Source organism: Mastigoproctus giganteus, chromosome 12 (genome assembly GCF_048544385.1).
Source record: "Mastigoproctus giganteus isolate SK-2022 chromosome 12, ASM4854438v1, whole genome shotgun sequence".
NCBI classification, from domain to species: domain Eukaryota; kingdom Metazoa; phylum Arthropoda; class Arachnida; order Uropygi; family Thelyphonidae; genus Mastigoproctus; species Mastigoproctus giganteus.
This window is the reverse complement of record NC_143586.1, coordinates 58,680,262-58,703,941: the sequence shown is the minus strand read 5'-3', so window position 1 is coordinate 58,703,941 and position 23,680 is coordinate 58,680,262. Positions and strand designations below refer to the sequence as shown.

The window sequence follows — 23,680 nt, the reverse complement described above, 5'->3', positions numbered from 1 at the left end:
CCGGGCTAGCTGGGTGGGTAAAGTGCCTACCTGGCAACCCAAAGGTCGCGGGTTCGAATCCCGCCTCGGGCTTCGATCAGAGTACTGCAAAAACCTTGGGGGAGTGCATTATGGCCACAGAAGCCAATGCGCCAACAACTAACTTAAAAAACAAAAATAAAATAAAAAAAATGGTCAGTTTGCTGATAATAAGCAGGCCATAACAGAAATTTTCAAAGTGGCAGATGCCTCCATGAAGAAGTTGTCACTATAGTCTCCCAAAACCTTTGGTTAATTTTTTATCTTAATAAATGTTAGTATCAGCCCCTTAGGCTGATACTGACATTTATTAAGATAAAAAATACATGCTAGCATTACTTCATGCAGTAGCTGCACCTTATCTTTGTGGGATTCCATACTGTTTTGCTACTATAGGTGAGTAACGGCTCTTGCTTATTAGTTTGGTTTGCAGTTTCACTATTTATTCTCATTTTGGTTTATTTTAACTGCTGGATTGCAGGTATCAGTCCAGCACCTCTCAAGTACAACTAGATGCATTTTCCAGAAACTATTATAAGAATAACATAAAAGTGTTTAATTTGAAACTTCAGTTGATTACACCACATTTCATTTACATTCAGATTACATACAGTAACATTCTGATTACATTCAGAGTTTTCACTGTGAATTTTCTATATAAAATATAGAAGTGTGCATAAAGTGTGCAAAAGATGCTGAAATTATTTCAGAATGATCACTATCATTCTGAAATTTATTAAGATGATAGACTTTCAGATTGACTTTCAGAATGATCACTATCATTTTGAAAGTCAATAATCAATTTAATTTTTAAAAAAATCATAAACTGTATGCTGGAGGAGTGCAAAAACCTGCACTAAAAAATTAATTAAAAATTAAAATATCAATTAGAGCAATATCATAAATTATTATTCCTTCAGTATAGTTTAGACTTTCAATCCATTTTACTATATATGACAAAAACAGATGTATGGCCAAAGAAAAATTGGATAATAAATATGCTTTTATTGTTGGTGTATTTTATACACCTTCCATGAAATTTCTGGATGTGCCTATTCAAGAAAATAGGCATTTAAAAATATTTTTTTGAAAAATGTGTTAAAATAAATAACATTACAATCACAATTACCTTTATTTCAAAAATATACTGAATGGTTCATAAGCCTCACTGTGTGCCCACTTGTGTAAAATAATAGCAACTGTTACTTGACATTTCATACTGCATTTAAAGAATGTGAATGAATTTTAAAATAGAATGAACTGATTTATCAGATTGCTGGCTGGAGCAGGGTATATGATCACTGTTATGCATTTGGCACAAATGAAACTGTGCTACATGGTGCTACAACAAAAAAATGTACCAAGGTGCCACATCAGTTATAATGAAGTTGTAAACTCCACTTGCAATAAGTTGGTTACCCCCATAGTAAATCAAGTAAACATGCACTACATTACACTTCAAGATTTTTTTTTTTTTTTTTTTTTTTGTAAATTAATAATTACATTTGTTATTTTCTGTGATTAAGTGAAAAATAAATAAAAAATTAACTTTTCATCAAATAATTAGAACTTAACTAATTGGAAATTAATATATAAAAATTAATTTTTTTTTTACTTTATGTACCTCAAAACACAACTTTCTGCAATACTTATTTCCTCATGAACATTAATAAAAATCTAAATACAACAATGTGTATTTCATTTCATGGATCTTCTGTGATTAATACACACTAGTATCAAAAAATTTATCAGAGTTCTATTTATTAAAAATATCTGAACTTTGAATAAAAAAAAACTTCATTTTGTATCCTAGAATGTCTAGAATTATTTCACAATATGTACTGCAGTACAAAGATTCATTTTTTATCTGTTGTTGTTGGTGAATAATTCTGTGTAGTCATTTGTTAGAATGATGATGTTTGAAGAAAGATTCATAAAATTCTACTTTTTGGTTCAAGAAATCAACCTCAGAGACTGTAAATGATTGTTGATTTTTTTTTTAGTTCGTTATTTTGGTTTTTAGGAGCATTAGCAACTAAGGCCATATTGCTCTGGGATATGCGGTGGTCATTCCCTGACCTTTCCGCATCGTACGTATTTGGTGGTGACAGGCTCGAACCCAGGTCTAATCAAGAAGCGTGTGCTATGCACTGCTGCTCCTTCCCACCTGGCTACGGAGGCGCCATGATTGTTGAAACAGAGAGTGAAAAGCTTTATCAAGAGATGAGATATTCAAATTGCATGAGAATCTCACAGACTGAGGTTGATGAAAAGTGTGGAAGACTTTACATGCCAACAATTATGAGCATTATTCAATTCAGGCCAACTGTCAATAAAAACTGAAGGCAAGTTGGGATATCATAAGGCAGATACAAAGCCAATATAGTTGGTATCTTAAGCATGAGGCTGTGCGACTTCTTTGTTCATAAGTTTCTAAGATGAAAAGAAGAACTGAACTTCCGAAACAACTGGTTGAAATTTGTGATCATAATCTAGAATTTCTAAACACAATGACAGAATGTGAAACTTGGTGTTCTCTTTACCACCCATAGAAAAAACATTAATTCTCTGAATGGAAGTTTACCAGTGAATTGAAAAATTGGATTTACAGGCCCAAAAGGAAAAGTTATGCTAGAATTATCAACCGTATTTTACAGACCCTAAGACACTTTTTTTCTTGGAAAATGCTGCAAAAAATTCCCTTACATCTTGCTGTCCAAGAGTATACTAGGGACACACAATGATGTTTTAATCAATAGCAACAGCTAGAGAAAGTAGTCAAAACATTTGGGTGAGCTGAAAAAGTTAGCTTTTTAGTGTGTAATCATTTCAGATCACGTAATGGAGACAAGAAAAAGGATAGCTCCTGAATTAAATGCTGAGTTTGTTGTAATTCCAGATCTTAGTCAGCAGTGAGAAGATATCTCAATTAACAAACCCTTTAAAGCATTCAATGCATGAGTAGACCAACTGAATGGAGGTAACAAATAATGATCTGACACCGACAGGAAAAATTAAGCCACCTATAATTTTAGAAGTGCGTGATGGGCAAAACATTTCTGCATGTTAGTTGCCATCTTTCAAGATATATGGAATCGACAATATCTGAATGGCACCTACATTGTAGGTGCCATTCAGATATTCATACAATGTGAGTGTTCAGACTAAAAATTAAATCTGTGCTACGTCATCAACTTCTGCCAGGGGCAAAAGTTGATGACGTAGCACAGATATAATTTTTTAAAAGCATAATTATAAGAGCATCTTTGGATTCAAGGGAAATCCCTATGGACTGAAGATGTGCAAATGTACCCCCAATTCACAAAGGGGATCAAAGGATTACATGAGTAATTACAGACCTCTTAGCTTAACTTCTGTTCCAGGGAAAATAATGGAGTCACTCATTAATAAAAAAAAAAGTAATGCAGGACCATAAAAACAGAAGTGCAGTTATACTTAAGTCACAGCAATGGTTTGTTAACAGAAAATCTTGTCTGACCAATTTTATTGGATACTATGAGGCAGAAACAAAGGAACTAGATGCAAAAAAAAAGTATTTTATGATACACTTGGATTTCAGGAAAGCTTTTTATGCTACTGCACATAAAAGAATATTGTACAAGGAGCACTGTGGCATTAAGGGCAAGTTACTGCTATAGATAAAGGAATGGGTGAGTGGGAGAAGACAGAGAGTGGTTATCGATGGAAACTGCTTTTTGTGGACTAGTGTTATTAGTGGAGTCTCACAGAGTTTAGTGCTGGGGCAATTGTTGTTTTCTGTGTTTATTAATGATATTGATAAAGGTATAACAGGCTTAATATCTAAGTTTGCAATTGTCATAGGTTGGAAGGGTGGTTAACAACAGTAATGAAGGTGTCCTGCTGCAAAATCCAAAAAATAGGTAGATGGGGGCTGAAAAATGGCACCTGAAAAGTTTAACATTGACAAATGCAAGGTACTGCATATGGATAGCAGTAATCCCAGAGTAACATACAAATTGTGTGGTTCTACACTCAGGGTAGTGGAAAATGAAAAGAACCTGGGGTAACTGTGCTAGATACCTGGGGTAATTTTGCTAGAAAGGATAAGGGTAATTATCCCACTATATAAGGTAATGGTCAGGCGACGTCTTGAGTACTGCATAAAGGTCCAGAGGCCTCATTTTAGGAAGGATACAGAGCTGCTAGTCAAGTATAAAGAAAGGCTTCAGTTTTGTGAATTGCAGTGTCTGGAGACGAGGCACCAGTGAGACAATCTGATTGAGATACTTAAGGCTTTGAATGGCTTGAGCAAACTCAAAACTGATGGGATTCTTCCTCTTGCCTAGACTATGCACAGGAGGGGGCATAAATTCAAACTGAGGAAGAATGGTGCAGAAAAGATGTGCAGATGTTTGCCTGAGCTTATGTGTGGTTGACTGCTGGAACAAGCTTCCATCTGCTGTTGTAGAAGTGGATTGTTTGAATAAACTGAAGGAAGAATTAGACAAATTATTGGAGGGGATGGATAAGTGAAATATATATATATATATACATATATATATATTTTTTTTTTTGGCTGATGCTATATACGATCACTTTCTTGCATCATTTGTCACTACTAATACTAATGCTAATAATATTAATAATAAATAAGTATGACAGCAGTGACAATGCGATTTTGGCATTCTACCAGGCATAAAAGCTTCATTATACAATTTCATAAGCGAAATTTTCATAAACATGTTAGTAAAGCACAAGACAGTTGCCGTCTTTTAAGATATTTGGAATCGGCAATATCTTAACAGCACCTAAAATGTTATACTCTTTGAACAATGTGAGCATTCAGACTATATTAATATCAAATAAGTATGACAGCAGCAATGACAGATTTTGGCATTCTATGGTGCAATAAAAGTTTAGTTAACACTTGTGAACCCCTGTTTAAAATATGTTTTGTTTTGTTTTTTATTTCAAAATTTGACTTCTAAAATGTGAATGTGTCTTATGATCTGATGTGTCATTTTGTCTAGATAGATTTTTTTTTTTTTAATGGTCATTCCAAAAACAACAGTTAGAAGAACCTATAGTGCTTTAGTACCACATATGAGTTGAAAGAGGAGAAGACAAAAAACTTACTGCCATTGGACATGAATTTCTTTAGAACATAATTTTTACAATATACGTGTGAAAAGCATCCAAAAAACAAAAGCAGAAGAAATAAACAAGGAACAGAAAAAGTTAGTTCTGAGGGTCTGGAATTGAATAGTGAACAGATGTTGCTTAGTTGAGGCATGTGCTGATTTGAATGAGAGAGGTGGAATTCCAGATGCCAATTCAGAATAAGTGTAGTGTATACTGAAATAACTACAGAAAGGCATGCAGCATAAAATAAATATTTACGGGACAGATGCTGAGAGCCAAAAAGAAAACCTAGTTTTTTCAATGTCAAGGAAGAACCATTTGTAATATGCTTACACCAAGTGAGGTTAAAAGTGGGAGCTATCCTCAATAAAGATGTGTAATCTTGTCAAGAAACCTGTGTGTTATTAGAGAGTATGACAGGAGAGGTTTGTGTGTGGAAAATAAAAAAGACTGCATTTTTAAAGAACTAAAACTAACTAATTTATCTTTACCACACTGAAGAATTACTTGGGTCAACATTTCAGGAATGTGGTGGATATTCAAGAAATTGGATCTGTTTGTGCAGAGCAGGGTTTCTCAAACAAGTGGAATGTAACATACTATCATCATCAAAACTATGGACAGGACTTCTAATCATCAGGAAAAAGTTACTAACACACTGGAAAAAAAAAAAAAAAAAAAAAAGAGTGCAAAAATAACAGACTTGGGAACAACAGCATTAACTTTAAAATAAATTTAAAGCTGAACTATACAAATATTTGGAGTGACCGGATGAGCGAAATGGGAAGGGTTTTTTTTTGGCTGATGCTGTATAAGCTTGTTTTCTTGCATCATATGCCACAACTAATGCTAACTGAGTAGATAAATGACAGAAATCTCACCTGCAGTGAGCTCTTTGAGAGCTCACTGCATGTGAGATTTCTGTTTTCTACCCCACTGCGAAAAAGAAAAAAAAAAAAAAAAAGACAAGAAAACCATAAGATGGAAGCTTGTTTAGAGACCTTTATGCCAAACACAACCAAAAGCCTCAGAAATATCAATAGCAACTGCTTGAGTTTCACCAAACTTTTCCAAGGATGAGTAACAAAGCCAAACCATAACCAGCAGATCGACATGAACAAAACCCATATTGGCATTTGATCAGATGCATAGCTACTAATTTTGTCTGTTGAAAAGCTGGAAATTAGGTATTTGAAGGCAAGAGGAAAACAGGTGATCTGTGGGAAAAACAAGCTAAAAACAGGATTTTGTTCCAAAAAAAAAAAAACAGAAGGAAAACAATTTTTGGAAACAGCAGTAAAAATTTTTAAAGCCCACATCATCATCAGCCATTTTCAATCCACTGCAGGATGAAGGCCACTCCAGCAGCAACTTTCCAGTTCCTTTTGTTTTGTGCAATGGACATCCATTTACTACCCACAAACTCATGAATTTCATCTATCCATCTCTGCCTTTGTCTTCCAGGTTTTCTTCTAGCTCCTCTTGGGTAGCATTATGTTATTTTCGTAGTCCATCTGTCGAGCTGTGTGTGTGTGTGTGTGTGTGTGTGTGTGTGTGTGTGTGTGTGTGTGTGTGTGTGTGTGTGTGTGTGTGCGCTGCCCAAGACCATTTTAGTTCTTTATTTTTGATAAGAATGTCCTTTACTTCAGTTTGCTGCCTAATCCATGTGTTTCTCTTCTTATCTAACAGTCTGATTCTTAATATAATTCGTTCCATTCTTTGCTGTGTAGTTCTCAGCTTCTCTTCCATTCTTTCGGTAAGTGCCCAAGTTTTACTTCCATAAGTCATGGTGGGGAATATACGTTGGTTCATTATTTTACGTTTCAGACAAATTGGGATGTGACTATATTTCCTGAATGCTATCCATCATCAATCCAAAATTTATTCTTCTCTTGAATTCCAGCCATTTATCATTATTACAGTTATTGACTTGTCCCAGATAAGTACATGAACCCACCTTTCCAATTACTACTCCATCAATAATTATATCCCTTTCTGTGGCATACTTGTTCATCATTACCTTGTTTTAACCATATTCATCTTTAGTCTGAAATTCTTACTAACTCTGCATAACTGATTAAGGTTTTCTTCTAATTCTTCAGGATCATGGCTTATAATCACAATGTCATTTGCAAATCGTAAATGATTACTCTCCATTCACATTGACCCCTTTCTGTGACCAGTCTAATCTTCTGAGAGCATCGTCAAGGGCAGCAGTAAACAACTTCAGAGGTAGGTAAAGAGGTTTGTGCGCTCTGGATTCATTCTGTATAAGTTATTATGTTGCACAGAGCGAAACGGAAAGTAAAATAAAATAAATGACAGGTTTAATGTTAAAAAGTAAAACAGAATATGTTAAATACATACAGTACAAAAAAGCTTTTGGTTATTAAGGTAACCTTCATCAGTTGAACTGAAAGTTTAGGAACGAAGAACATAAGAGCATATAGTGCCAGTCACGCACAGTAAACTGCATGATGTAATGATAACTGTTTGATTTTGAAGCCTGTGGTTGTAACGCATGTGAATGTTGCTAACATTTGCCAGTTATGATAATGGTTGCCTCGAAAATAGGGTGGACGCGACATCTACTGCTTCTGTTGACCGAAGTATTAGAGCACGTGATGTGCAACGACTTCAACCAGGTGTAGTGCCAGTAATGGCAGAACCGATTGATAACCATGACATTGCGGCATGAGCCAATGTCGTGACGGGTTGTCCAGAAGTGCTCAGCAATGGCTGAGTGTTCTATGTCCGTTAAGTGAATGGCTCTTTCGTGTTCTAGGATACATTTGCCGAGCCTTCTCCCAGTTTCTCTGAGATAGCAACCAGTGCAGTCACAGCAAAAAATGCAGTAGACTAGCCCACTTTGTAGTAAGGTGGAAACCAGTGTTTTCACTCTAGAGATGAAGGATCAAATTTCCTGCCCGGAACCTGTATGCACTTTATCTCATGACATTTCAGGACCCTAGAAACCTGTTGTGATAGGTTTGGTAGTATGGGATAAAGGCGCTCGCGGTGGAGTCATTACCTTCAATGTTCCTGTTGGTTGCTACATAGTCACGTGCCTGTAGGTCACACCTGTCTAGGGTACTAGTAGGATAGCCACACCCGTAAGATCCGTCTTGACCCTAGCAATCTCGATGCGCCCCTCATCCGTAGAACTGGAGTGGGTCCAGGCACGAGTTAACAAGGACCGTGCAGTGCCAAGAAGATGGCTGCGCGTGTGCTGACCGGTAGTTGATAAATTGGCCAGCACACATTGGATTGTGATAGACTGCTGTCTTCAAGGGCGTGCCCTCACATCAGACAAGGGTGTCTAAATATGGTAAGGTATTGTCCGACTCTGGTTCAATGATGAATTTTATGAAAGGCGACAGAGAGTTGAAGTGGTCTAAGAGTCGGTCGCCCCAATCTCTAGGGATAACCACAAACACATCATCCACATAGAAACACCAAAAGGTAATGGCATCTGGCATACTTGTAAATGCACAACCCTCCAATTCTTCCACTGTGATGTTTGCCGTGACTGAACTAACTGGGGAAACCCATGGCTGTGCCGTGCACCTGTTGGTAAATGGAGTCGTTGAACATAATTGCACCATCAGTCTGAGGGCGGTGGAAGTATCATCCGATATTGGTTTTGTCCTGTTGCCAAGGGTCTGGTTGCTATCCAAGAGTTTCTTGGCACATGTGATGGAAGTAAAAAGGAACACTACATTCACTACATTAAGCCTGTCATTTATTTTTTTTACTTTCCATTTCGCTCCATGCAACATAATAACTTATACAGAACTTCAGAGATATTGTGTCTCCTTTCTCAATTTTAACTTTGCTACTATCTTTGTCTAGTTTAATAAAGGAGGTAGCATTCTCATATATTCTTCTAAATCATAATATATGGGGTACCTATGCCTTGTCTTTCCAGTGTCTGAAACATTGCCTTATGCTGTATGGAGTCAAATGCCCTTTCATAATCCACAAATGCCAGGCATAATGGGGTTTTATATTCACTTGCTTTCTCTATTAGCTGCGATATTACATGAAGGTGATCCGTAGTTGAGAATACTGTCCTAAAGCCAGCTTGCTCTTTCGGTTGATTCTCATCAAGTATTCTTTCTATGCTGTTAGTAATGACCCTTGTGAACAACTTGTAGATGTGGGATAACAAGCTAATTGGTCTATTATTTCAATTTCTGATTTATCTTCTTTCTTATGCAGCAAAACTATGATTGCATTATTCTACTCCTTAGGCGTCACACCTTTTCTAATGCATTTTGTGAAAAGTCTTGCCAGTGTATGTGTCATGTCTCTTCCTTCGAATTTTAACAACTCTACAGTAACTTCATCTTACCCTAGGGCTTTCTGACTCTTCATTTTGTTCAATGCATGTTCTACCTCATCAGGAAGTATATTGGGTATGTTGTATATGTTACTAATTTGTGATCCATCTTCCCCACTGCTGGCATCATTTCCTCGCTCCTTGTATAATTCTCTATAGTAGTCTGCTATTTGAATTATGCCTTCTCTGCTATATATAAGTACACCATCTCTATTCTTCAGTTTCAATATCATTTGTCTTTCTGTATTACTGTTCATAGCTGCTGATTTAAGTCCTTGTTTTCCCTTAATGCTTGTTCTACTTTTCTTGTGTTAAATCTTCTTAATGTCCTCTCTAAATCTCTCTAAAGCCCATGCTGCATTAAAAATTGAATATCATTTATAAAATACATATTTCCTATTAAAATACAGCCATAGGATTGTTTACCAGAACAATATGCTTTTAAATATTAGCTTAACTAAATTTTTCCATCTGTAAGTTTCTGTCTGGGTCATAAACTGGTTGGTTATCATCAGTGGTGAGCTGTGAATATTTTAACAATGGGCTCGCCCTTTTGTCGAGTTTTTGATGTGATGTCACTTCCATGACCGATCAGATTTACTCTGTTGGTAACCCCCCCCCCTCCAAAAGGAGGTTTCACATAAAACCATCTACCACTTGTGCTCGGCAGACGTGCGACTTTTTTATTCTTTTTTTTTTTTTACAACTAGGGAAATATAATGGATACATTTTTTTTTTCATGATAAAATTTTAATATTGCGAATAAAAAATAACAAAAATATTTCCCATATTACAAATAACGAATTATCACAAAACATTCTAGAATATAAAAACAAATATTACATAAAAAACAAACTGTTTTAGAAAAGGTACACAAAAATCACAGATTACATGAAAAAAATATTGCACAAATATTCAAGAAAATTTTCTTTTAAAAATTGCCATATGAAATTTACTTCTTTATTAATATTGACATAACGATCCTGATCAAATTGAAGCAATGGTTTTCCATTTAGATGTATGGTCACCATAATCTGCAATGTGTTTAATTTTCAACATTATTCATTCGTTTATTCATTCATTCACACGATATTATTCGTTACGCTGAAAACTCGCTCAGTTTAAGCACTGCTAATCGCAATGGATTCAAAGATATTTCTGGCTTTCTTAATTGTAAAGGATATTTCACTCGATTTTATAGATAAACTGTTTTCGACAAAATCTCTAAACTCATTAATTTTTATTTCATATTTTATCAGAAAACAAATTTCTTATTCAGTTTTCACAGTCTTGCCACCGAGACGAAAGTTCTTCCACAATTTCCGGTAGAATATGTTTAAAATTTCTTTCAATGGTATGATTATTTTCTTTATTTAATTTAAAATCACCCTGTTGCATTAATAACTTATCCTAATAAACTATGCATTTAATAACTTGTCACGAGGTAATTTTACTGTTCTTACTTTCGATTTTGATTCCTTCAAATTCTTTCCACTTCAACATGCTCTCAATTTTAGCATCATATTTTCCTTCAGAATTTTTCAAATTAGCAATAGCATTGATAGTTTGAACAATTAATTTATCTGTTTTTGCCATAGTGAATCTTTAAAGCTTCTGAAATGTAAGAGAGCTCCTGCAGGATGTCGATCATTAGTGCTAAATGGTTAAGAAATTCCAGATTTAAAAGTCGCTTTAACAATCCCAAATAAAAATAAATTTTCTGTTTATACTCCAGGGTGACCACCACATGGTCAGAGGAGTTCACAAGGTAGAGAGAATACAAGAACAGCACCGTATTCAGCAGTCACGGTGTTTGAACCCTGGTCACTCAAGGCACGTATATTTATGCACTTGCGCACCTGACCACTGGGCTACAGCAGCCTCTGATTCAAAATGTTTGCACAATGTAGGATAATTCCCTTAACTCGCAATTACTATTTGCAAGCTACAAGCTGCTCTTCGTAGCCCGAACACACGACTTATCTTTGTAGTTTCCACGTCAAGTTCTTTAGCAATCATCCTTAATTTGCGCTAGTTTTTTGGAGATTGGTAATAGTTTTTTTTTTTAAATTATTGCCTGTATTGCCATTATATTTTAGAACATTTTCTACGCAGTGAAAGGCTCGACAAAGTTTCAAAATCTGTCAACATTTCATCTTCGTAAAGTTTATATAATATCTTAGTTTCCTCAATCCCCCCCCATACGTTGCTACTGTCACTAGTTGTTTGAATACTGCAAAATATTGGAATCACTCAGATATTCAGCTACTGTGACCATGTAAACATAGACAGGAGAAATTTACTGGAAGGCACGGATCACTCACTTCTCCGAAAAACATTCGCCCATTTGTCGGAGTAAAGGGGAACCACAACATAGGTTCACCAGAGGCTATTATCCATGTGAGGAATCTTCTTAATCCTCTGACTGGCTATGGAAAGCATATTGACTAGCACGACTTCTCGGAATGTGGCTGCATAAGTTTTACGGACACCACTAACATTGCGGAACTGTAATCCCTTTCATCCTGAATTCATGCTTTCTAATTACCTAAAGGCCAGAGGTGACAACAATGCATACAAAGTTCTCTCCTAATCTGTTCGTTACATGGAAATAATTTTCGTTCTACGGAAACTACTGTATTTTAAATGTAATTACCAAGGGGAATTTAAAAAAATTCGGTATAAAGAAGTTGGTTAAACAGAGGTCCGAGAGTAACTAAATCAAAAATGAAGCAATTTTAAAATACATAACCAATCGATTGCGCCATTAAAATGCTGGGAATGGGGGCCCGTTCGCCCCACCGTAGTTTTGGCTCTGGATACTCAATAATTGCGCATTTAGGATTTCATTTGTAAAATAAATGATCGTCTCATTGCAAATTTTCAAAAAAAATAACAATGGGCTCTCGCAAGCCCACTATAGCTCACCGCTGGTTATCATCCAAACAGAAACCCACAGACAACTGGTTATGATTGCTTCAAAAAAAAAAATAATGCATCAGACTTTGCACCTCTCCATAAATGTTGAATCAAGGCTTTATTTGTAACAATGGGTAATGTAAAAAATATGTAACATTACTCTTCAGACTTGACTGTCAAGAACATTTTAAAAACTGTACTTTTTTTTAACTGGCTGAATATTCTCTGACACTCAACATACAGTGGCAGACAAAAAAACTGCATCACTTGTGAATTTTGCGAATAATGTTTTGCACTGCATTGTGGGTTGCAGAAATATTCAAAATGCATTTTTTAGATGGAATATATATCTCTGTGAATGAAATCCAATAAAAAAGACACCACTGATATACCTAATTGCTATAAATATCTTCCCAAAGGGCAAAATGCATAATTAATGGAAATATGAGAAATCAGGCAAATGGCAATCATGATAACCAAACATACATGTTATTGCACTTACATGTACAAACTGAAATGATAAGTTAACATAATAGTATTTATGTACTGTAAATCAGCAAAATAAGTCCTCAATATTTTGTTGTTCCTCCTCGAGCTGATATTTTGTTGTTCCTCCTACAGCCTTGAAACGAGCTGGCATAGAGTTAATCAACTTCTGGATATACAGTTGCCCAATTTCATGGTACCACACCCTTACAATATTCTCCTGCAGGTGAATCTTACTTGGCTTCTTCTGAGCAATTTTCAATAGGGTTCAAATCTGGTCTGTTGCCAAGCCAGTCCAACACTGTAATGATAGCATTTCTGAGGTATGACTGCACCATACAACATTGGTGTGAGTATGTTTTAAGCCTTGTGAGACAAGAAGACAAACTCATCATTAAATCTAAATAGCATAAAACTTACCAAATTTGCTGTGTGGCAAGGTGCTGAGTCCTGTTGAAAAATGTAGTTTTGGACTTCTGTGTGGTGATCCCTAATAATGGGTTTCAGGAACTCCTCCAAGATAGCAGTGTAGGCTTCTGCATTCACCATTCCGTTAATAAACTTAATTCGCCCTACCCCTTTGCTTGTTATGCATCCCCAGACCATCTGACCAGCAGGGAACTTTTCAGTTGGTGTTATGCAGTCAGGATGGTATGCCTCCCCTTTCATCTTCTGACATATTGCTTCCCGTTCGTGCCATGCAGGTCGAATTTCAATTCGTCAGAAAAGATGACGGTGTTACATTGCTCTTTTGTCTATGAAACATGCATTTTAGCCCAAGCACGTCACTTCTTCCTCATTGTTGGGTCAACAAAGGCTTCTTCTTGGGCAGATAGCCATGCAAACCACATTCCGAAAGCCATCTTTGAATAGTTCGTGCACTTGTTTCAACACCAGAAGCCATCTCAAAGTCCAGTTTTAGATCAGAAGCACTAGCATGGCGATTACGTAGGCATAGCCATTTCAAATATCCATCTTGGGAAGGCACAGTCACTCTCTTACGACCTGATCTGGGTCTTCTCTTCACATCACCGGTTTCACGCTTTAATTTCAGCACCCGGGATACTGTTGACTGGTGGCAGCCCATTTTATCAGCAATAGCATGTGTAGAAAGCCCTTCCTGGGACAGAGCAATGGATACTTTTTTTTTCTTGGTATTCAACTGAACATATGGAGCCATGCTTACACCTCCAGAAAACAGGATACTAATGAGTGTGTATACCCTTCCAATGCCGTATTTATAGAAATGGCTGATGCAATACCTTGCAATTACTGTCTAACGCAATAACTTTGCTTTGCAACCAACAGAATGGCTGCATTCAAACAATATTTTATACGTTTCACTACAAATGTTACTTTTTTCTAAGGTGATGCAGTTTTTTTGTCCGCCACTGTAGCTATGAGCAATTATTAAAATGCCAAGAATGACTTGGGATAAAACTGTCATATTCCATGCTTCCTTGTTCACTGACAGAACTGATCAGCAAAATAGCTATTTCTTACCTTCAGTATTATTGAGAAGCAATGAAAACCTTTTTTTTTTTTTTTTTTGAAAAGCGATTTGTTTTATTTTTGTGAAAAAAAATTGTTCTCTGAATAGCATTGCTAGACAGTGAAGTGATTTTCCAAAATACTATTGTACTTAAGTTAAAGTTCAATAATATAAACTTAAAACTGCCGATAATCCAATTGGTCAACCTGCTATCTATGAATTTTGTTTGAAGCTAGCAGACTTCTAAATGCCACAAGGAAACAGGCTTTGATCTTAAGAATTCAAGATAGAAAGTTGCTGGCACCGAACTAAGTCTGCAATTTACCAAATTTATTCAGGAAGTCATATGACTTCTTCTATGAGTGCATTAAATATATAAAGTTGTAACACTCCACTGGCTCATATTAGCATACAAATCTAGTTTGAAGGTATAAACTTGCACTAATGTGCTTTTATTTTTTTTAACGTATGTATAAAACAGTTTACATTAAAGTTTTACTATGACAACTTGTTTTGACTTTCATTATTTTCACTTCTTTTTTTGACATTCACTTTTGTAATTTTGACTAACAAACAAGTTGGCCTTTCCTAATTTATTGAATGGTGCAGGGTGGTGTTGTGGCTTGCATTTCCAGATTCTGTTGGCAACATGAGTTAGGAGTTTAAAATACGTAATTTATTTTCTATGAAAATAAATCTTTAATTATATTAAGTTTTAATAAACTTTATGTTCTATTATCAATCTTTGTTGCTTCTTAAATTGAGGGAGGGGTATCATCCCAGGGCCATAATGTGTTTTTTTTTAATGGTTAACTGAACAGTTATGGCAGAGTATTCTGAGGTGTTAATAACAGCTGTATTCTTTAACAAAATTAAGAAAAAACCAGGTTTCCTCTTTTTTTAAAAAAAAAGAGGACAGAAAAATTCTACGATACCAAGTTTATGACTGTGGGGAAGAGGAAAAAAAAAAGCCTCTCTATCATAAATCCAGAGATTTGGCAGCTATGTAGCTGGAATGTTTCAAGATAGTGTAAGATTTGGTGGTTGACGTTCTTCGTCATTATTTCTGAAAGAGTTCAGGTAAGTACAATGGGATGATAATTGGAAAAGAGGAACTATCACTCTTTTTAGGAGTTTGCCATATATAAGCAAATTTCAATGCATAGCAAAAACACCAGTGGAATAAAAATGTGTAAAAGGGTGACACAGAACCGTAGCAACTCTGGAGCTTGGCATTAAGACTTTGAGATGCTACTAATGTCCTTCTATTGGAAGCCCATGGGAGGCACTGAATGTGTTTGTATGGTAGGAGATGATTTGCCAAGACAATCAGGATGTGAGAGATGTGTTAGGATAAAAGCTGTGGCTAGGACTGCCAGGTGTTTCAGTATTTGAGATCTGTCTGGTAAACAAGCTGGGCAAACAGTGGAAGTGTTCGATATTTGCCCAATTTCTTTGAGTAAATTTTGCAGCCTGTAATATTTGCAACCATTGTTGCTGTTCATGTAGAAATGTCTTATACGATCTTTACTGTTCTCACATAGCTGGAATAATAAAGTTTCAACTCTTTCAATGAAATTTCAATTTCTATGGACAGAGGAACATCGATCCTGTTGAAAACTGTTGTTTGAAAAACAACAGTTTAACAAATACCAGAAGGCTCACCTACTATTTAAACAAGGGACAAGTTTCCTCCTCTTAGCCTTTTCTAAATGGAGTTAGGATTTATTAATAACCTGATTACAGCTTTTGCAAGCTTTAGCATAGGCAGAAAAAAAATTGTAATTTACAAACAAGCCTACTGCAGTATGCTATAATGTTATCCTGAAAAGTCTTAACAAATGCTGCAAATCATGTTTCTTCAATCCACACAGTTCTCTATAACTATCTTAATCTTAAAAAAACTTTCAACTACTCAAAATATGCTAATTTATTTTTTTTTAATTCTGAAAGGATAATGGAAAGCATCAAATGAAGAGTCAATATAAAAAGTGTGATCAAAAAAGTTTGAGGAACTGACCTAATACAGTCGATTCCGGTTATTTGGGACACATCAGGGATAGTGCATTTTGGCCCTATTAAGAGGCTGCCCCAATTATCCAAAGGTTCACGTAAATAGTTAAAAATACAATGAACCTCCGCTTTACAATTGATTTACTGTATGTACAATCAAATCACATTACGATGGACTCACCACAGTAAAGTACCGTTCACTATACGATGTGTAGTAAGCGCCAGTCATTGTGATCACGTTTGTGAATTGAATTTTAATTCAATTAAACAGCGATTCTAATTAGTGAAAATAGGAGGAATATTATCCACAGGCTATAAAAGTAAAGATATATTAAGCACAAATTTACCCTTTATTACCTTACCAATTAAAAAATTAAATGATATGTACTGTAATATGTACGTACTAACTAGTTGACATTTCTGTTCACTGGCATTTGTGGGTGGGGGTTAAAATGTAAAACAGTAAAAAGATAAGCAATCAATAACAAAGAACACGGTGCACACACACATTGCAAGTAACACGATATGCGCAAGTGAGAACGGAGTAACAAGTTACGAAGCTTTAAAAATAGGAATTAAGAGAAGATTCTGAAAATTAATTTTTTATATGATTGAAGATTCCATGGAAGTGTAAACACATTTCACCATAATAACCCACAGAATTCGAGCTGTCGGTATTATCGCAAATTCAATAAGATCAAGTTTACTATCCGCTTATGATAGATTGCACTAACAGAAAAGCCAAATAAACAGGTGACTGATAATTGTTTTTTTGTTGTTTTATGGTTGTTACCTCCAGAAATCCGACCAAACCACATGATACAGTCAGAGATAATCGTAGGGTAATCTCCAGTGCTGCGGTCTCCTGCCCCGATTAAACGGCATGTTGTCCCAATTAAGCAAAGTAAACCCTGGCTATTTTCTCGACTGGGTTCTGTTTTTTAAGATTTGCCCCAAATAAATGGCTGCCCCGATTAACCGGTGGCCCAAATAACCGGTATCCACTGTATTTGCAAAATGATGAAGCTTACCAGCTATTCAGATGGCTCCTTTCAAAGTAGGTTCCTTGACACTGTATAACTGATTTCAATACTTTTGTAATGTCTGGAAGCATTTAATAGGCTAATTTTGGAATAGTCAATTGTTCTTGTTGTGTTGCATTCTGAATAATTTCCTTAGCCCTCTTTAAACTTAGTAAACAAAAAATAAATAAAACAAAAAAAATAATAATCTCATGAAACTAAATGTGTATACTTGTATATACAAGTATACTATAGTTAGTAAGGCAGTGGGAGACCACGGTGATGGAATGCTTTGTAAGATATTATCACAAGGATAGTGCCAAATGTGCATGGGCATTGTCACAATGCAAGTGCCGATTCCCTAAAGCTCACTTTTCTGGTCATGTTCTCCAAACAGCAACATGAAATCAATGTAGAACTGTTTTGTAGTATTCCTGGTTTGTTGTTTCACCTAGTGGGGCATAGGTGCAACAACAAATCATAATGGATAACGTCATAATTTCATAATTAAAAATGTACTGAAGTCAAAAAAAAGATAATCGTGTTCTTCGCATTTGATTTTTTTTTTTTTTTTTAGGAGCATTAGCAACTAAGGCCATATTGCTCCGGGATATGCGGTGGTCATTCCCTGACCTATCCGCATCCTCCGTATTTGGTGGTGACGGGCTCGAACCTCGGTCTAATCAAGAAGCGTGTGCTACGCACTGCTGCTCCTTCCCACCTGGCTACGGAGGCGCCTTCGCATTTGATTGAGATTGTCTTGTTTTAGAGCTTTAGAGAAGACAGTTTCTGGATCATGGCTGTATATCTGCAATTCTATCACTACTGATGGATAAAACACATCCATCAGTACTGATGAAACACTTAATGATCACAGTATGAGTCAGCATCAGCACAACAGCAGAGATCCTGATGTGTAAGAACTCAACGTCACTCTTCGATCATCAGTGAGGACGAAAGGCAGAAATATGTTACATTCCCAAATCTTGCGTTAAAATTAACATATCCCAAAAGAAATATCAATTTCACTAGCAAAACCTCAAGGAAGTTAAATGCAGATCACTCCTCATCAGATCACAAAGATGAGTGACTGAATCACTGGCTTCCAAAGTTGAAGGGCAGCCAGAGCAAAGATCATCTTCAACAGATAAGCAGCCCCTTTAATCTTTAGATACTACTTGAAGAGTCTACAAACAAAAGAAAGTAATCTCCAAAAACTGTTTTTTTTTTTTTTTTTGAATTTTGTGAATTTCTATTGCTCTTTCCTCCTAATTTGAAACAAATTTTGATACAAATTTACTGCTCAGTAAAATTGCTAATTTTAAACTGAAACAAAACACACAAAATATGAGATAAAACGAGTTGATCAAGACACACAACAACATGAACAAATGATGCAGTCAAGGTGCACTAATTCAGACTAACTGTAGATGAATGAGTGATTCGTAAAGTACTATATTTAAATGATTCACCAAACACGTTGCAACTTGTAATTTCAAGAAACAAAGTCGGTCACTGAACTTAATGATCACACCTCATATATTTGCCCAAGGTGAGCATTCAGCATGAGCATTCATGAAAAAATTTAGTATATTAAAAAGACTAATGGAATAGTGTATGTGTCAAGAAATTTTTTGTCTGCCCTGCCAGTTATTTAATAAACACTCTATCAGTACAAAATTCAACAGTTAGCAAGGTTAGCAAGCAAGATTAGCAAGCACATTCAGTGCACGGGTTAGCAAGCACACATGCTAGCCAATTTACCAACTCCCGGTCAGCACACACATGTAGCCAATTTACCAACTCCCAGTCAGCACACACAAGTAGCCATCTTCTTGCCACTGCACGAACCTTGCTAACCCATGCCTGGACCCACTCTAGTTCTGTAGATAAGAGGCGCACCGAGATTGCTAAAGTCGAGGCGGATCTTGCGAGGTGTGGCTATCCCACCAATGCCCTTAACAGGTGTGACCTACAGACACATGACCACGTAGGCACAACAGGCACATCCAATGTAATGACTCAACCACGAGTACCTTTATCTCATACTACCCAAACCTATCGCAACAGGTTTCTAGGAACCTAAAATCACGTGGGATAAAATGCATACAACTCCCAGGCAGAAAGTTACGATCCCTCATCTCTAAAGTGAAAACACCAGTTCCCACCTTACTACAAAGTGGTCTAGTCTACCGCACCTCTTGCCGTGACTACACTAGCTGCTACATTGGGGAAACTGGGAGATGGCTCAGAAAACATCTTTCGGAACACGAAAGAGCCATCCACTTAGCGGACATAGAACATTCGGCCATTGCCAAACACATTTGGTCAACCCACCATGACACTGACCCAAAACACAATGTCGTGATTGTAGATAGGTCCCACCACTACCGGCGACGCACCTGGTTGGAGTCGTTGAACATCACATGCACTAATAACTCGGTCAACAGGAGCAGTGGATGTCATGTCCACCCTATCATTGAAGCAACCATTTTGATGAATGACAAATGTTGGCAACGTTCACATGCATCATAGCCACAGGCTTCAACATCCAACAATTAATCATCACATCACACAGGTCATATACATGACTGGCAGTACATGCCCTCATGTTCCACACTCTTAACTGTCAGTGTGACTGATGAAGGTTAACAAACTAAGTGAAAGCTTTTGTATGTATCTAATTTAATATATGTGTTTTCCAATTAATATTAAACTTGTCATTATTTATTCTGTCTCCATTTTGCTCTGTGTCCGCAATAATCCACAATAGTAAGAATATTATTGTTTCCCATATAGATGATATGGCATTACTTCCACTTGAAACTGAACTTCATTTGGCAACGTTGCCTTTCTTATCAGCGAATACTCATCTCGCCGACTGCTATCAGTATCAGTTGACGTTCTGGTCATTCTCTCCACTGCCATCAGATTCCAGTACTTGTTTCCTTTAAAACTGAATCTTCAATCAATCTATGTATTTGATTTTTAATTTTTACTGGTAACCTTATTATGTCAAGAAATAAGAAAAGAGCATTAAAGGAAGATAAGAGAGTATTCAATAAAGAATGGGAATTGCAGTATTATGTTGTTGCAGTATACGATAAAATAATGTGTTTGCTCTGCGACGGCATATTGGCAACAGTGAAGAAATACAATGCATACCAGCATTCCAAAAAAACTTATTCACTTGGTGGAGTTCAACTAAACCCAGTACTGGAGGAAAGGGACTTGGGTGTTACGATATGGTCAGACATGAAATTCTCTGAGCATTGTAAACAGGTTGCAAGGAAGGCTCATGGTGTCCTATCGATGATCTATTGAACTTTTGCAAGTAGAGATAGGGACGTGATAATCCCATTATATAAGGCTTATGTTAGACCACACTTGGAATACTGTGTTCAAGTATGGAGACCGCACCTAAAGAAAGACATCGAGCTTCTTGAAAGGGTGCAAAGACGGGTAACTCGCCTGGTGAGATCGGCAAAAGGGCGTCCTTACGAAGAAAGACTTTGAATATGTGGGTTGCAGAGTTTGGAAACTAGACACCTTAGAGGAGATTTGATTGAGGTGTTTAAGGCTCTGAGAGGCATCAGTAAAATGAATGAGGACAAAATCTTCAAGATTATAAATGATGCTAGAACTAGGGGACATAAATTCAAGTTACGGGGGGGGGGGGGGAATGTTTAGATTGGACTGCAGGAAGTTTTATTTTAGCCAGCGAGTTATAAATTACTGGAATAAGTTGCCTTCATGGGTGGTAGAGGCCAACAGTTTGGGGAAATTCAAAGGTCATCTGGATAGTACTTTCGGGTAAGGGAAGCGCATAGGATGATAGGTTTAATTTCCTTTTTTTTTTTTTTTTTTTTATTATTAATTATTATTATTATTTTTTTTTTTTTTTTATTTATTTTATTTTTTTTTTTTTTGGCTGGTGCAGCATAAGCCATAGGCTTTCTCACACCATGCGGCCGTTACTAATACTAATACTAATTACGCGACTCATAAGGATAACGAATATGCTAAACTAGGAGAACCTCGAAAGTCTGAACTTAAGAAAATGAAAGATGGAAAGCAGCAGCAGCAACAAGTATTCAAAGCTACGTCAGGACAAGGGACTGATATCACTAAGCGACATATAAAGTAGCGCACGTGTGATATGGCGGTTTAAGGGTGCATAAGCTTCCAGGGCTGTAGTGTGCCCTATAAAGTAGCATATATACTTGGAAGAAGAAGTAAGCCATTTAGTGATGTGGAAATCATAAAAGAATGCATTATTGAAGTTGTGGGAGGTTTAGATTCAGCTAAGGTTAAGAAGTACAAACAAATACCTCTTTCAAGGAGGACCATAACTGATCAGCAACATGGATTAGCCTGTAATATAACAGAACAGCTTCATGCAATAGGCCAAAGCAAAGACATTTATTATTCGATCGCCATCGATGAATCCATTGACATTACTGACTCAGCGCAGGTGCTATTTTTTATTCGTGTTATAACTGGATTTTCATTGTCACGAGGAGTTGCTAGCTTTGGGTACCCTTACTGCCAGGACACGTGGAATGGACATCTTCACCATCTTCAAAGAAAAACGCTGTGAAGGTAAAGTGAATTTATGTAATTTAGTAAGTGTATGCACAGATGATACACTTCCATGAGAGGAAAACATGAAGGATTTGTTGCATTACTACAGACAGAATTGCCAGATCTAGATACTTTGATTTCCTTTCACTGTATTCTTCATAAGTGGAATCTGTGTGCCAAATTAACTGTTTAAAGTGACGCATTAAATAAAGTTATAGGTATTGTAAACTACATTTGAGAAATACATCACGACATTGCCAAATCTTTGGAAAAACAAATCACAAGCTTTTTTGCAGAACCGAATCAACAGTGTAAATTGTCAAAAGTGTAATTCTGCACAGATATTGCATTTTTGTGTGATACAATGTCAAAGCAAAATCATCTGAATATTTTTTTGCAAGGTAAAATCAATCTATAATATGATATGTGGCTTAAAATACAGGCATTTCGGAAAAAGCTGATCTTTTTCAAAACCTTGCTTACCCAATCGGAACTTTTCTGAACTGGCAAAAGCAATTAATGAACAGGTTATAAACAAATCATTAAGGAAAAAGGCATAAAAGAATACACAGCTGTTCTAGACTTCCTGATTGATGAATACAATGAAAGGTTTGCTGATTTTGAGAAACATGATCTCACACTGAAACTACCTTTTCAACCACACCTGATTGATGTCTTCAAAGCACCTGATGACTTACAGATGGAATTAATTGAGCTCTCTGAAGATAATATTCTGAAGTCTCTATTTGACACAAAGAAGGATCCTCTTAAAATATGGAAAAATGCTGTTGAATACCCACGTCTATGTCAACTTGCTCGTCAAATGCCATCTTGTTTTGGCACAAGATAGCATTCGGTTGTGAATCAAAATTTTCTTATATGACACAAATTAAAACAAGCTTGAGATCTCAGATGATGGATATTCACTTGAAGGACCAATTAAAACTATGCTCAATGATGTTGGAACCAAATACCAGACTACTATCTAGCATTAAGCATTTGCAAAAAAGTCGTTAAATAGTTATTGTCGAAGTTCATCCATTTTTAGTTTTGTTATCATCTTTGCTAAAAAATAAATGTCTTCACTAATTTTTGTTTAAATTCCTCATACAATAACAGGCTGTAATTAAAATTGCAAATATGCCTACAAAAATATAATTTTTTTTGTATATATTTAATTCTCAGCATGTGGCCTAATAGTATCTTGGTTTAAAAAAATACGGCCTTCGAATGTAAAAAAGGTCCCCACCCCTGAACTAGGGTTTTCATTTTTCATATGAACTAAGAAATACTGTTCGGCTTAGACCTAAATGGATGTCAGATGACCTGATGAGACTTGTATCAGAAAATAAAAATGGATAGGAAGTACAGTATATAAATTATCAAGTGATAGAGAAGCCTATGGTAGATACAAACTAGTCTGTAATCAAGTCACAAAGCAAGCTAAGGCAGATTACGAGGGGTCTCTAGCAAAGAACTGCAGGCAGCAAAGACTTTTGTTTATATTAACAGTAGAAGGAAAGGGTTGAATCACATTGGGCTACTTGATGTCAATGGTCGAACTGTTGATGACCCTGCTCAGTTTGCTGACAAACTGAAGAGGTATCTTGCATCTACATTCACACATGAGAAATTCATTAGGAAAGGAGATGCCAGAAGTTTATCAAATTCTAATGGGGA

The 23,680-nt window shown here is 36.2% G+C and overlaps 1 protein-coding gene across 1 annotated transcript in view; it reads right to left on the bottom strand.

Annotated features, from left to right (window-relative positions):
- The window catches only part of LOC150077092 (metastasis-associated protein MTA3-like), a 512,540-nt gene that overhangs the window by 429,965 nt on the left and 58,895 nt on the right, over positions 1-23,680 (bottom strand). The window lies entirely within an intron of this gene.